General features: G+C 36.9%; 1 pseudogene; it reads left to right on the forward strand.

Annotated features, from left to right (window-relative positions):
• The first annotated feature begins 1,613 nt into the window (after window positions 1–1,613).
• On the forward strand, window positions 1,614–14,008 carry LOC122097115 (annotated as a pseudogene).
• Window positions 14,009–14,223: the final 215 nt, after the last annotated feature.

The raw sequence follows: 14,223 nt of genomic DNA on the forward strand, positions 1-14,223 counted from the left end.
TTTAGCTCTGCTTTCCTGAACCTGTGTCCTGCCCTTAGTTTGCCAGCTAAGCTAGCTGGGTGGAGAACTGCTTTCTTTGAATAGTGACTTTTAGTCTGCTCTCTCTTACTTTTCTTTTTCTTTTTCTATTTTCTTTTCTTTCTCTCTCTCTTCTCTCTCTCTCTCTCTCTCTCTCTCTCTCTCTCTCTCTCTCTCTCTCTCTCTCTCTCTCTCTCTCTCTCTCTCTTTCTAGTTGTTCCAGTACTAGGACGAGCTCAGCTTCCAGTCAGCATTTTTTGTTGGTTAATAGGACATTGAGTCTCACAGACTTTACACCCACCCACAATCCTCAGATCTCTGCCTTGTAAGTAGCTAAGATCAGAGGTATAAGCTACTAGCACTCGGTTTTTAGTCTTTTTTTGCCTAAGATACTCACAACTTACCCTCATTTTTAGCTTCTGATTAAATTTCAGACTTTTGAGTCTCTGATTATGACTTTTGCAAACTATCATTTTTGAAGTTACCCAGGACATCCAAGTGTTATTAAAGTGTATTCCACTGAGAAGTGACATTTTATGATCCCAGATTCTGTGTATGCCACCTGTGTGCAACTTTCATGACCATGATTTTTTCTTACTCAGGGACTGATCACAATCCTTTAACACTTTGACCCAGACTGGTAATTTACCACTTGAGCCACAGCTTTACTTCTAGTTTTTTTGGCAATTAGGGATAAGAAATGCTCATCTTTAGATCTCAGCCTCTTCAGTACCTAGGAATACAGGCATGAGCTACCAGTACCCACTGTCCATGGTTATATTATGTTAGAATACCTATGTGATATGTGTGCTACAGTACTGTAATAGCTTAAGGTAAAATAAAGTTACCCAGATGCTGGTGTCTTATACCTGTAACCCAAGCTACTCAGGAGGCTGAGACCTGAGGATCATGTTTTGAAGCCAGCCAGGGTAGTAAAGCCCATGAGACTCTTATCTCCAATTAAACACCAAAAAAGGTGGAAGAAGAGCTGTGGCTGAAGTGGTAGCAAAAAGAAGCTCAGGATAGTGCCCAGACCCAGAGTTTAAGACCCAACACTGGCATCAAAAAAAAAAAAGTAAAATTAGCCAGAGTTTTTTCTAGCAAGTTCATCAACAGTTTTATGTTTGGGCTGAGAGCCAGAGCTGGGGAACCTTTGTTACATAATGACAGCAGAATTTATTTATTTATTCATTTGTTTGTTTATCTCAGTGTATACATACACACATTCCCATGTATGCAAGCATGCATATACACCCGAGGTTTTACTGTGTAGCCCAGGCTAGTCTTAAATTTGAGATCCTCCTGCATCAACCTCCAGGTGTTGAGATGACTGATGTGCACCCCCATGCCTGGCTGTTAAGAATAGATTCTGAGGGCATTAGTTCAGGTACTCAGTGAAAGCTTGGCCATGGCTTAAGCCACTCAATCTTCATGAGAAACCAGTGCCATTGCTGCACCTTTGTAATGGATGAAACAAAGTGAAGTGGAAGAGACTGAGCAACTTGCCCAGTGCTATTTCTTCGTTTTGTAAGCAGCAGTGTGGAAATTCAAGCAGTGTCTATGTAATGGTAACAGCCATGGTGCATCTCCTCACCATGAAGCATTTTTGCCCAGCCCTTCCTCGCTATTTTGTGCTGGCCTTGCTGAGCCTACAGCAACCTGCTCCCCATGCTCAGGACTCTTCTGAGAGAGTTCCCTTAGTCAGGGCTGCATCTTTCCTCGAAGACCTCATGTAGTGTTATGGTGAAAGTGACAGTGTCACCTTGCCACAGTTGAAGGCCCTGCTCAACCACCTGGATGTGGGAGTAGGCCAGGAGAATGTCACCAAGCCTGGGTAGGGACATAAGAACTTGTCGTCATGCACTAGTTTTAGAGATCTCTTTGCTGGTTGTAATTTCAACCAACTGTCCCAGATCGGGCAGAGTGAGTTCTAGGAGTTCTGTGCCACCATTCTCCACCAACTGGATTCCCCGAGCCTGTGCCTCTGAGAACCAAGAGAATGAGAATGAGCAGACCGAAGAGGGTAAACAGAGTGCCATTGAAGTATGGGGCTTTGGTTTCCTCAGTGTTTCACGGATTAACCTGGCCTCTCTTCTAGGAGTTCTCGTTCTGCCGGGCATGGAGAAAGCGATTTTCAGCCGTGTGCATACTCAGTCATTTCATCGTCATGTCCATTGGAATGCTGTTCTCTAACGCGCTCTTCCAGCTCATCCCAGAGGCTTTTGGTTTCAACTCACTGGAAGATTATTATGGCTCCAGTTCTACGATGGTATTTGGGGACTTCTACCTCTTCTTTTCCACAGAGAAAATTTTGAAGAATTCCTTATGCCAAAAAATGAATATCATCACGGACATACCTCTGAAATGCTTCCTTCCAAGAAACACCGGGAAGAGGATGTGACCGAAAAGCTGCAGAATGAGTATGTGGCCCATGTGATCCCTCAGCCCTGCGATGGCGGGCTGGATGGCAAGGGCCCTGGCCTGGATGAGAAGGTCATCCTAGGCTCCCTCTGCGTACAGGACCTGCAAGGCATCACTAAGAGCCTGCTACTGGCTGAACGGTGTTCTCTATTATGATATTGGTACTCTAGCCTGGGTGATCACCCTCAGCGATGGAGGCTACAGTTTTATTGCTAGTCTGGCCATCATCACCTCCTTCACCGTGTCCGTGTTTCAAGACTTCAGCCCCTCAGTGGCCACTCTACACAAGCTGGGAGACTTTGTCATCCTGCTCAGGGCTGACATGAGCATCTCTTCTTCAATTTCCTCTTTGCCTGCTGCTGCTACATGGGTCTGGCTTTGGCATCCCGGCGGGCAGCCACTTCTCTACTGGCAGGAGGATGAAACGAAGGGCATCATCCTGATCCCCTTTACCATCCAGTACCTGGGCCTGCTCACAGGCTTCACCATCATGCTGGTCGTCACTATGGACCCAGGACCAATCCAGGTCAGTTAGGACCCGGCTGGGATTGCACGATCGGCTCTGGGCTGTGTTTCGTCCCCTGACTGAGGACTCAGCATCTGCAAAACACCTGGAAGAGGCAGTTCCCTTAGAACCTGACCCAGACAGCCGGCATTCGTTCAAATGTCAGCTGATTTACAACGCTCTGGCTTAGGAAGAAGAAGTTGCCCTGGTAACCATTCTCTAGGTAGTGACTAGCCTCTTCCTCTCAAAGGGATTCTAGAACCCCACATACAGGACAAGCTTCCCTTTTCTCTCTGGCTATTTTGCCCCCCCCCCCTCTCTCTGAAACACCATCAAGAGATTTTTGAATCTCATGTCTTACAATGTAAAAATGGAAAGGAGTTCATACTCTGGGAGCCATCAATTGAAATGTGCCTGCCAGACCCCAAGCTGGCTCATTTTGAGAACAGGTTGTTCTGTTCGTACAGAGCATGAGCAAGAGACAGAAATCTCTCCCAATTCCCCAGTCTGTTCGTTGTCTCTGACTTCTGTCAAAGTGAACTAAAAGCCAGAGCATATCAGCAGGACAGGGAGAGAGGCGTGGATCATCCTGAGGGAGGAGGGAAATAGTCCTGCAATGTTTGTTTCTGTCGGGTGCTGGGTGTTGGTTTATGTGCAGTACTTGGTGTCTTAGGACCATTGGGAGAGCTAATGTGGAGGTTTACTCTCCTGGGTCATCTCTTCTGGTAGAATGGAGAGGCAGGAAGTTCGCAAGAAAACAATTGGTCTTGCAGTGATTTCCACCTTCCTTTCCCAGTTTCCTTCTTCTAAGACTTTAATGCCTCCCTTGAAGCACATTCTGAGCACATTTGTTTGTATTAGAGGGGAAAAGCGCACAAACTTCCTCCCCCTGGACACGTCTTCTGCTTTAGAGTAGCAAACTGAATTGTAGAACTGGGATGTAGTAGTTTTTGCTTTACTATGACGAAGGGTAAACACAAATGGAATCAGAGCCCATAAAACTTAGGACTGGCTAATCACATGAATAAAAGTATGAGTACTAAGGGAAAAATAAATAAAATGTCCCTAAATGTATGATAGTAGTCAAGTACTTCGTGAAAAGTGTTTAGTAGGACTAGGGTGATGGAGGGAAGCCCTCTCTTTTTTCAAATTTCAACACCTAGAATACTTATGAGGTATTATTTAAGTCACCTGTGTCTTTGTTTCTACTCCCATAACCTAAATGTAACAGTAAATCCTTCTAATGTTTATATGTGCCATATGGATATATATATATATATGTATATATATATATATATGGAGTGATAATATATTTCTCTCATATGTAAAATGATACAAATTATATATATATATATGTATATCATACATTTGTATACATACCATAAACAAATATATGCCTAAGTAAATAGGGACGTGATGGTCTTTTAATACACAAAATATGTGTCAGCTACTCTATTTTCCGTAGTAATACCCAATGATGATTAATGGACCATTGAATTTTCTGAATGTTGTCATCTATTTGAGAGACAAGCCAGAAATTCCAGCAGTTGATGTTATTTTAACTTGAGAATTAAAATAGCAATTAATACTAATACTAATAATAATTTCAAAAGAATTGTGAAGTTAAAACTTGATGACATCTGTCTTGCTAATTGATAATGTGTTTGTTAATTTCATTAATTGATATACTCATTTGTTCACACCATCTACTCAGTAAACATGCCTTAAAATTATTAAAGCACCTGGTCAATAAAAATTACTGGGTAAATGATAGTTATTATTGGTTGGATAATTTAATTTTTACAAACTATACTGAGCATTCCATAAGAAATTTGCTCACAGAATTGATAACTGGATTTATAGAAAACCTAGTAAGGACCAATAGAAAGGTGGTGATTTAGCTGTGCTTGAGTAATTTTAAGTCAGCAATATTTAGTGAGAAGTTAGAAAGGGAAAAAAATGATCTGATCAAAAGGCTATTAGAAGCATGTTAAGATTTGGGGAATTTTTGCCAGAATACAAAAGGAAAAATAAAGCACATAATGACACATTCAGAATTCTATTTATGAAAATTTTTATTTCTCTAGCTGTAGGGGAGAGACTAGCTTGGTCTGTACTTATGAGATCTAAATTATGCTCATTATATTATACATATTAAAATTTTGTAACACATAATTTTCCTTTGCTTAGCCTTGAACAGCTTGTATAATTGTGTTCCTGTGTTAAATGACCTTCTCTCTTCTCAAACATACCTCTTGAGAGTAACATCATCTGAAAAATCCTGTATTCAAACTAGGCATGGGAAAATTGACTTAAGAAGAATAGATATATTCAAGGCATTCTTCTTACTTGAGCCTCATCCTTAATTATCTCAATTAGATGCAATATTTTATTCTAAATTGTTCTGGAACAGACTCTATACTTTTCTTAAGGTATTATTTTAGTTTTTATTTTATATTACTAAAATCATTTCTTTATTTTTAAATATTTGTATGTGTTTTAATTTTATTTTTTGTACTGGTTTTTCAAACGTAGGATATTGCACTTGCTAGGCAAAGGTTTTGCCACTGAGGTACATCCCAGTCCTTAGAGTCATTTCTTAAGTCTTTCATTGGACTGCAAGTTATTTGAAGGCAACCACTAATGATTTCTCTCATTCTCCCAGGTGCAGTGCACACCACACAATGTTCATCCAAAAGCAAATATCTATGTGTTCTCTAATCAAAGGAAGTCAACATAAAATGAAAAAGTAGAATAGATTGCTATGATTTATTTTAAATTTCATGTCATGCTATCACTGATTTTTATAATAGCAATGATGTTATATTGCTCTCATGTAAAATAGTCTACACTACTACGAGATGATGAAGAAAAACTATATTAAAGGGCTTTTATTTTAACCTACAAGCGAACACTTTGTATTCTGAGATTCTGTTTGCTGACTGGATAGAACAAGATAAATGTCCTAGCATCGCCTCTATTCCCACAATAGATGTATAATCTGTAAAGATGCAAAGAGGGTACAATAATGAAGTTGACAGTTATCTGTCATAGACTCAATTTCCAGATAAGTACTCTCATGAATAAACTATAAGTTTTGTCAAGGAACTAACAAAGTACATATACAAAAGGAAAAAATGTTTCATACTTTGTCTTTTCACACTTGAGCTCATCCATACTCTTCAGCCCACATACCCCCTTCACCCTTATTATCATCCACAGCTTAATAGGTATTTCTATGCTCAAATTTTTTTAACTTTTCTGGGTTTACTGTTATCTTCTAGAGACTATATATCAAGAGATAAGTAGGGAACATCAGATTGTCCTGGAAACCCTCACTTCAGAATTTGGCATTTCCTAATATAAATGTAAAGGACAATACAGAGACAAATCCTTTTATAGGAACTGCTGGGGAGGAGAGATAAGAATGCTGATTAAATTTCACATCTACTCTACTGATATTTATCATTTAACCTGGTTGAGAACAATCAGTATCCATAATTTTAATCTCTAATTTATGACATATAGCTAGGATTTGAATTTTTTGTTATGGAATCCTTTTCCCGTTTCTGATCCCTGCAGGATGATAATGCATCATCCACAGTGAAAAACTTGATTCAACAGCTGAATTTTTAAGATGGTTTCTCCCATAGCTTACTATAAATTCACTAAGTTCTATTAAAAATAAGAAAGTATAGAGGGTTTCAGAAAGGAAATTCATAAATCATCTCCCCGAATGAAGAAGATAAAAATAGCATGCCATTTTATGTGGGACCAATATTTTGCAATCCATGTAACTCTTATACACCAAACGTTTTATCATTTTACCTTGCTCAGAAACAACTTGATAAATAATATGATGTTAAAGAAAGCATAGGGATCACTACTTGGCAGAAAAATTAGGTTCAAGGATAATGTGTACCAATTTGAAATGAGAATTTCTTTTTTCCTCCAAGGTAATATCTGGAGCTAAAATTTATATTTGAAAATAACTCAAAATGACAGCAGCATTTGAACCACTTCATGTATTGTAAATGAATCCCATACAGTTTGCATTTGATATAGTATAATCTGCATGTCACATCTCATAACATTAAATTTTGCTATTTTTTGGGGTGCAATTCAAGTAAAATTCACTGTCAGGATAATGCAGAGTATCCACTCATTTATCTCAGTTTCCATATGTTTACAAACAACACAAAAGAGCTTCCTGGACAAAATGTATCTGGCCCATCTAATCGATAGTGAATAATTATATATGAAATTTATGGCAGAATTGCCATCGTATTGAGAGGCATAGATTGTACTGGGGCAAAAGCTTAGTTTTCATGTAGAAAGGCTTTCTTGACTTTCTATGGGATTCTGTTGGAAGAGGGCAGTGATGCTGCCCTCTGGACACAACCTTGACTAAGAATTGTGATACAGAATGTGCTTTCAAAAATAACCCCTGCTTTCACTGTATTTGATGTCGGTATAATTTGTGGAGGGGAAGGGAAAAAACAAATCATTTAAACAGGGATACAGGTGGACCCATTGCAACAATGAGATGTACAAGTCGTTATGTTGAAAACGAACTTTACAACTTTGGTAGAGGGGGAGGGTTGGGTGGGAAACGGAGGGGGGGAGGGGAGGAAGGGAAGGGGAAACAAAGGAGGAGGCTATAATGCTTGATAAGAAATGTACTCATTATCTTGCCCATGTAATTGTAACCCCTCTGTACAGTATTTTCACAATAAAAAAAGAATAAAAAATAAATAAATAAAATTTTAAAAAAGTATCTGTTTGCTCAGGATGCTTCAACAAAACACCATAATCTTAAATACATGAGAGATTTACTTTCCTTAGTTCTAAGGCTGAGAAGTTCTAGATCAAGGCAGATATTCTCTTGTTGAATGTCTATTTTCTCAGTCAAAGATTGCCCCTTGTCACAATTTCCACATCAATTTAATCTTATTTCAGTGAAAAAAAATTAGAGTCCTTCTTAGCCTCTTTCATTAGGACTGTTTTTCTCTTGTTTGCAAAAAATGATCTGGTTTAAGTCATATACATAAATTAACTGTAATTCCTTGGAAGCAAAAACTAGTTCTGGAATGTAATAAATATTAGGTTCAGGCTTTGTTTTGATGGTTTGCCTAACTCAACTTGTTTATTCTGGAAATTTCACTCTATTAATAAAGCTTCCTAAGCTACATTCTTTCTCTGAGGACAATATACTGTTCCCTATATATTCTATGTGATCTCATCCACATTTGTTTCAACAATTGACATAGTAACCATTTGTTGTCACGCATACAATGATATTTTAAAATAAAGCAGATAAAATGACGAATGCTGAATTGAAACTCCTTTTTACAACTACTTTAAGATAAAAATAATATTAATTAAAGAAACAAAATACTGTATACCTTACAATAGTTTTCATTGTGAAACTAGCATTCCAAATTGAAATCTCTATAGAAGCTAAGCAAAGATGACTCCCAGTTTTTGTAAACTCAGTTCAACACCAGTGGTTTATTTCAGGTTGTTTTCTTTGTGTGGTTTACATTAAACAAGCATGTTTTCAGCTTCTAAATCATATTCTTGAATAAATAATTCTCTTGTATACTCTTGAATGCAGTAAACAAAGCAATCTGTTTTGAAGGATATCCATCAATGAGGGAGTCTTCACATTAATTCCAATGAAATGAATCCTTTAAGAGCTCCCTTTTTTTGAGGCTATTACCCAAATGAGAAGTACAAGTTGTTATGTTGAAAACGAACTTTACAACTTTGGTGGGGGGGGGTGGGGGGGGGACTGGGTGGGGGGTGTGGGGGGAGGATGGGAAGGGATGGGAAGGGGAAACAAAGGAGGAGGCAACAATGCTTGATAAGAAATGTACTCATTATCTTGCCCATGTAATTGTAACCCCTCTGTACAGTATTTTCACAATAAAAAATAAATAAAAATTTTAAAAAAAATTAAAAAAATAAAATAAAATAAAAAAAGAAAGACAAAAAAATTTTTGAAGATTTAAGGAAATGGAAATCCATGCTCCTGGACTGGAAGAAATTTAACCTACTTAAAATGGCAATACTGGAATGCCCAATAATGTCCCTATAAGTGATTATGATTGAAATGGAAATAAATCCTCTGTGTTATCAGAGAAGATTTGGAAAATTTTCACAAAAAGTCAAAATGCATAGATAATTAGAGATAATTTTAATGGAAAATAAATGAATACTACCATAGATTCAGTTCTGATTTCTGAACATCCATGGATGATAAGAGACATAGATCCAGTGATACTATGAGAAGAAAAGGAAACATTCCACTCGAATTATAATGTATTACAAAGGCTCAATAGCTATGTGCATATCATCATATAAAATGATGTTTACTAAAATGAATTCCAAGAAATAGAAACAAGTGGGTTTTTTGCTACCTTGATCTTCATTTTTAATATTTCTCCCTTGTTGCTGTTTTTGTTTTCTGCAAGTTTTGTCTTGTGTGTAAGTTTATGTGATTTCAGGAGGGGAAGGGGAAGCACAGAAATGGCAAGACAAAGGTAATCTAATTATTCAATGTTACACACTAGACACTATGCTGTAAATAAGGTATACAACTTGTGGGGTCATGACAGAAAAACTGGGAGAAAATGATGGAAGAGGTGACACTGTTCAAAAAGAAATTTACTCATTACCTGACATATGTAACTGTAGCCCCTTTGTACATCACATTTACAATAAAAATTTAAAAAGAATTATAACATATCCCAACACTGATTTCTAAAATAAAATGGTCCATACAGTGCTTGATATAAAGGCCCTGAGTAATATAAATAAATTGTCATCAACAACAATGATAAATGGAATGAAGCATCTTGAAAGTCATAGTTATTAATCCAAGCACAGTAAAAATAGATGCTTACTAGTCTGACAAAGGACTGAACAAATCACACAACTTTGTTAATTTCATTTTTTCACTTATAAGGCTTTAAGCACAAAGTGGAACACATAAAATACTTTGCTGAAATATTACAATTTGACATAGGATAAAATCTGATTGTGTTACTAAATTAAATGTAACATTCTTAAACTATTCTACAAATTCTAGATGAAATATACAATATACGTGAAACCACCTTACTACCATTTAAATCTCTTCCATGAAGCATACCTGCTCGTCTTTAGAAAAATTATTCAGAAAGAGCTATCAGATGCTGACACTTCCCAAGGACCCAAAGGAACAATCGAAAACAGGTGCCCATTACACTAATGGCTCACAGCCAACTTTAAAAGAGCTATCAGATTTTTGTCTTCCCTTTCTTTACTTCACATCTCTTCTAAATACAAATTGACTCAATTTCCTGCTGTTCCACCAAAATTATTCCTACCAAAATTATTCCTGGTAAGTACACTGATGATCTCAGATCCACTAACTTCAGTGGATACTGTTTCACTTCTATCATCATATCTTTATTCAACCAAGGTTGGCATATTGCCAGCCAAATGCTGGACACTGTTTTCATGTTTGGGAAAAATGATCACAAATGACCTGATTTCTACAATGATAATTGTGATGAGGAAAATATTCATGGTGCTGTCAAAATGTATCAATGGATAGAATAAATACTAGAGAAGCAATTGACTTGTCAAAAGCATTTGGCCCCTGTGACATCAGATTTCTTGCTATTTCTTCCTTCCTCACTGACTGCTTTTTCACCATGTTTCTGGCTTACATCTTCCATGTTTATGTATTTTCCAATGGCAGTCACAGTTTACAAAGGTTAGCTCTGGTTTATACCTGCATCCTGGCCTAATGGTTTTTAAGACACTTGAAACTCTCAAAAAAGTCTAATTTTGAATGATACAATTTCTCTAAAGGTGACATTATTCAGTGTTGAAGAATTTACTAACATACATATATATATATATATATATATATATATATATGTATTGTGTGTGTGTATGTGTGTGTGTGTGTGTGTGTGTGTGTATGATTTCTAGACTTTTTCCTCTAACATGGTACTTCTGTGAGGTATAGGTCTATATGTTGATCTGCCTATTTAGTATCTCCCATTCATATTTCTTAATGAGTTCAAGCTCAGTATGGTCAAACCAGGAACAAATTTTGTTGTTACTAAAATGTACCTAGTTGTTGAAGCTATTGTCTGGCACTCAACCTTGAATGCATTCTGTGGGAGTGTCCTCATTGTCAACATACCACCAAATCTCTTCTGTACATTTTAACAATATCTTGAGTTGTGCTGCCTGATCCTAGAGAACCAATGTCTCTTACTAGAATTGCAACGGATACTTAATTATGCTGTCATGTATCATTCTTACCAGGAACTGGTGTTTCACATCTGTAATTCTACCTACTCAGAAATACTGACACCCAGAATATCATGGGTCAAAGTCAGCCCCAGATAGAAAGGTGTGTGAGCTTCCATCTCTAGTCTAACTCTCCTTCAAAAAAACATTCTCACAGCAAAAGTCAAACAGCCACAAAAGTCAAAGTAATATTTTAAAATGAAATAAACCACTGTACTGTTGAAAATTTTTTGTCATTTGTCATTAAATGCAGAGTAAATACCAAAACATTTTAATACAGCATATCCATGCTCTTTTCTCATCCTGTAGCCAATTCTACCTCTATTCACTACACTCCTGACACACTATACTGTGTATAACTTATGTTGGGTGTCATTAAATGTAAATGCCAGCTTCACAGAGACGTTCATATGTTCTCTTTTTTACATATCAGAAGCATTTTATATCAATTATTATCAGTAAATAACTGTTAAGTAACAGACGCATTATTTCCTGAAATGTGTTATTTGTTCTACACAATAAGCTCAAGAAGGGAAGCATTGTAAAATAACATAAACAATGTTTGTTAGCTTAAAACTTTCTCTTTAGCAATGCCAAAGGCCTCGGAGCATTGTTAATCTCCCCCTAAAAGGTATGAGAACAAGAAATAAAAGAAGAAAATGATAGTAGACTACGTCAGGAATACTTCTATGGGATCTGAAAACAGCTTTGGATGCCTAATACTTCACAATATATTCATGAGAGAAGATAGGGAATTGAAAAAGTCTGGGGTTCAGAAAAGCTGAGAGGAAATTACTTTGTACAATAACAATGCTTTCCACTTTGCATATGTAAACATAAGCCTGTTTCTCACAGACACTGATTTGGTCCCTTCTGAAGTTTGTGTTCCCTCAAGTACACTTTGCTTGATACCTCAAGGAAAATTTTTGCTTCAATTGGACAAGTGTTATTGACAAATTTTTTACTTAGTGATTTCAGAGTTATACCAACTAGTTTGAAAGGTTTGAATTATGTTGATTATGAGGAAGAAAGTAGTTAGGAAATGTATCAAGGTACATATATGCACATGTAGACATGTAAAAATAACACCCCTTTTACAACTAACTAATGCAAAGAAAATTGTGGGGAAAGACATCTGATAGCTACGAAGAGCACGCTATGAAATTTGTGAAAATATTAGCATATCTTATGATTTTTCAAAGCAATTGATACTACTTTACTGTGGACTGTTGCAGTGATAACATATGGTTTTAATTGTACTTTTTCACCTCTTCGATATCTGTACTGTTATTAGTATACAAATTTCAACCTCCCTCTGGAAAAGTAGATTCCTTGAATTCAGATATAATATCAGATTAATTTCCTCTGTCTTCAGTGCTAAAGTATGCCCAATTACTGTATGCTGAGGAGATATTTCTAAATACTCTAAGTATGATAAAAATTGAATTTTGTATCTTAGCATCTGGAGACCTTAGCAACATGGACCAGTAAATATGATCAAAGCCAAGATATGTGATGCAGAAGTACAAAAGTGAATCAATCTCTAAGGCTCGATGGCTGGAGTAGGGCGAACTGCCCTCAGTCCAACAATCAATGTTCAAATAGGCATTGTGAGCTAGATTTCAAGCAAATGTTGCTATTTAAGTAGATGAATGTTGGTGTATGTATCACAGCACAGAGTGTACAATTCACATTCTGGTATATGTTACTGATTCAACATGATCTATCTAGTGTAGAAAAGTAAAGCCCCTGTTTCGATTAGAAAGAATGGGCGTTTTGCCCAGGAACGGCAAGCATGTTTTGTCTTAAGATGTCAGTTTCAACTGATACTAGGAGATGCCCTAGCACTGATTTGCAAATGATTACAAATGATTATAAAACTGCATTGGGGTCAAATAAAGAAAAATCCCATAAGTGATTATTGAAGTCTGTAATAGGTAGACAGGATTAGAAATAAGCATGGGTAATATTCATGCCATGTCACTAAGCACAATGCCTAAAGAGAAAATGCCTTAATTTAGTGAACATGCTGGATGCTATTTCAAATAAAATTAATTTTAAAGCAGATCCATATCTTGAGTGTTATACCCCATTATGCTGAGGTCCCTGTGTAATTTGCCTAATAATGGCATAAGATTCACACAATTCATTATAAAATTCAGTGCCAAGAAGTTAAGCAGGTCTGAGGAAATTGAAGGGTAGCAAGTGTTCTAAAATGTAGTCAAATCTTAATTTTTATTTCAGTCCAAATGCAGACCTAAAATATTTGAATGAATAAAACCTACCTCTTGTCTTTTCTTGGAGGGCTCAAAGATTGAGTTCTTGGCACAGTTTCACAGTTTCATCAGTGATTGGTAATTGTCCAGAGGATATTTTTCTGCCATTTCCCCCATGCTCTTTTGGTTAGTGTCCCAGCTAATGGACATTCAGTTCTGTGTAAGTCTTTAACTGATGAGAAGCTGCTGGAATCCTCTGCCGATGGTAAGAGAGGATTACCATCGATTCCCTGTGCATCACTGCTGGTTAACTCAGAGCAGGTTTGAAACAATTAAGGCAAAATAAAGAACAACATTCAAAAACACAGTGTTTCAAACACTGCTGTTTGCTTCCAAAATACAGCAACAGCAATCCAAGTCAGCATTGGCTTTCTTTTGAAAGAGTGATATCATTTTTATCTTTTGTGCAGAACTACCTTGGAATGCACTACAGGTAAATCGGGATATTCTGGCATACTCCCAGTCAGTAATATAAAATGTGTGTGGAGGAAAAGAGTTCTTGGCACACTAACTGTTATACCAGTAAGCTTCCAAGAACAAAAACCAAGAATTTATAGGACTCTAAATGCTCAAGGTGTTATAAGTGACATGACATACTGCGAATGCATTTGTTGATACTTCCATGCTTATATAATTGGTGAGACATAGGAAAACATGCACTATATTTCCTTTGACAAGTAATCTGAGGTG

The sequence above is a fragment of the Dipodomys spectabilis genome, unplaced genomic scaffold, assembly GCF_019054845.1.
Source record: "Dipodomys spectabilis isolate Male_0828 unplaced genomic scaffold, ASM1905484v1 ptg000414l, whole genome shotgun sequence".
Lineage (NCBI taxonomy): Eukaryota > Metazoa > Chordata > Mammalia > Rodentia > Heteromyidae > Dipodomys > Dipodomys spectabilis.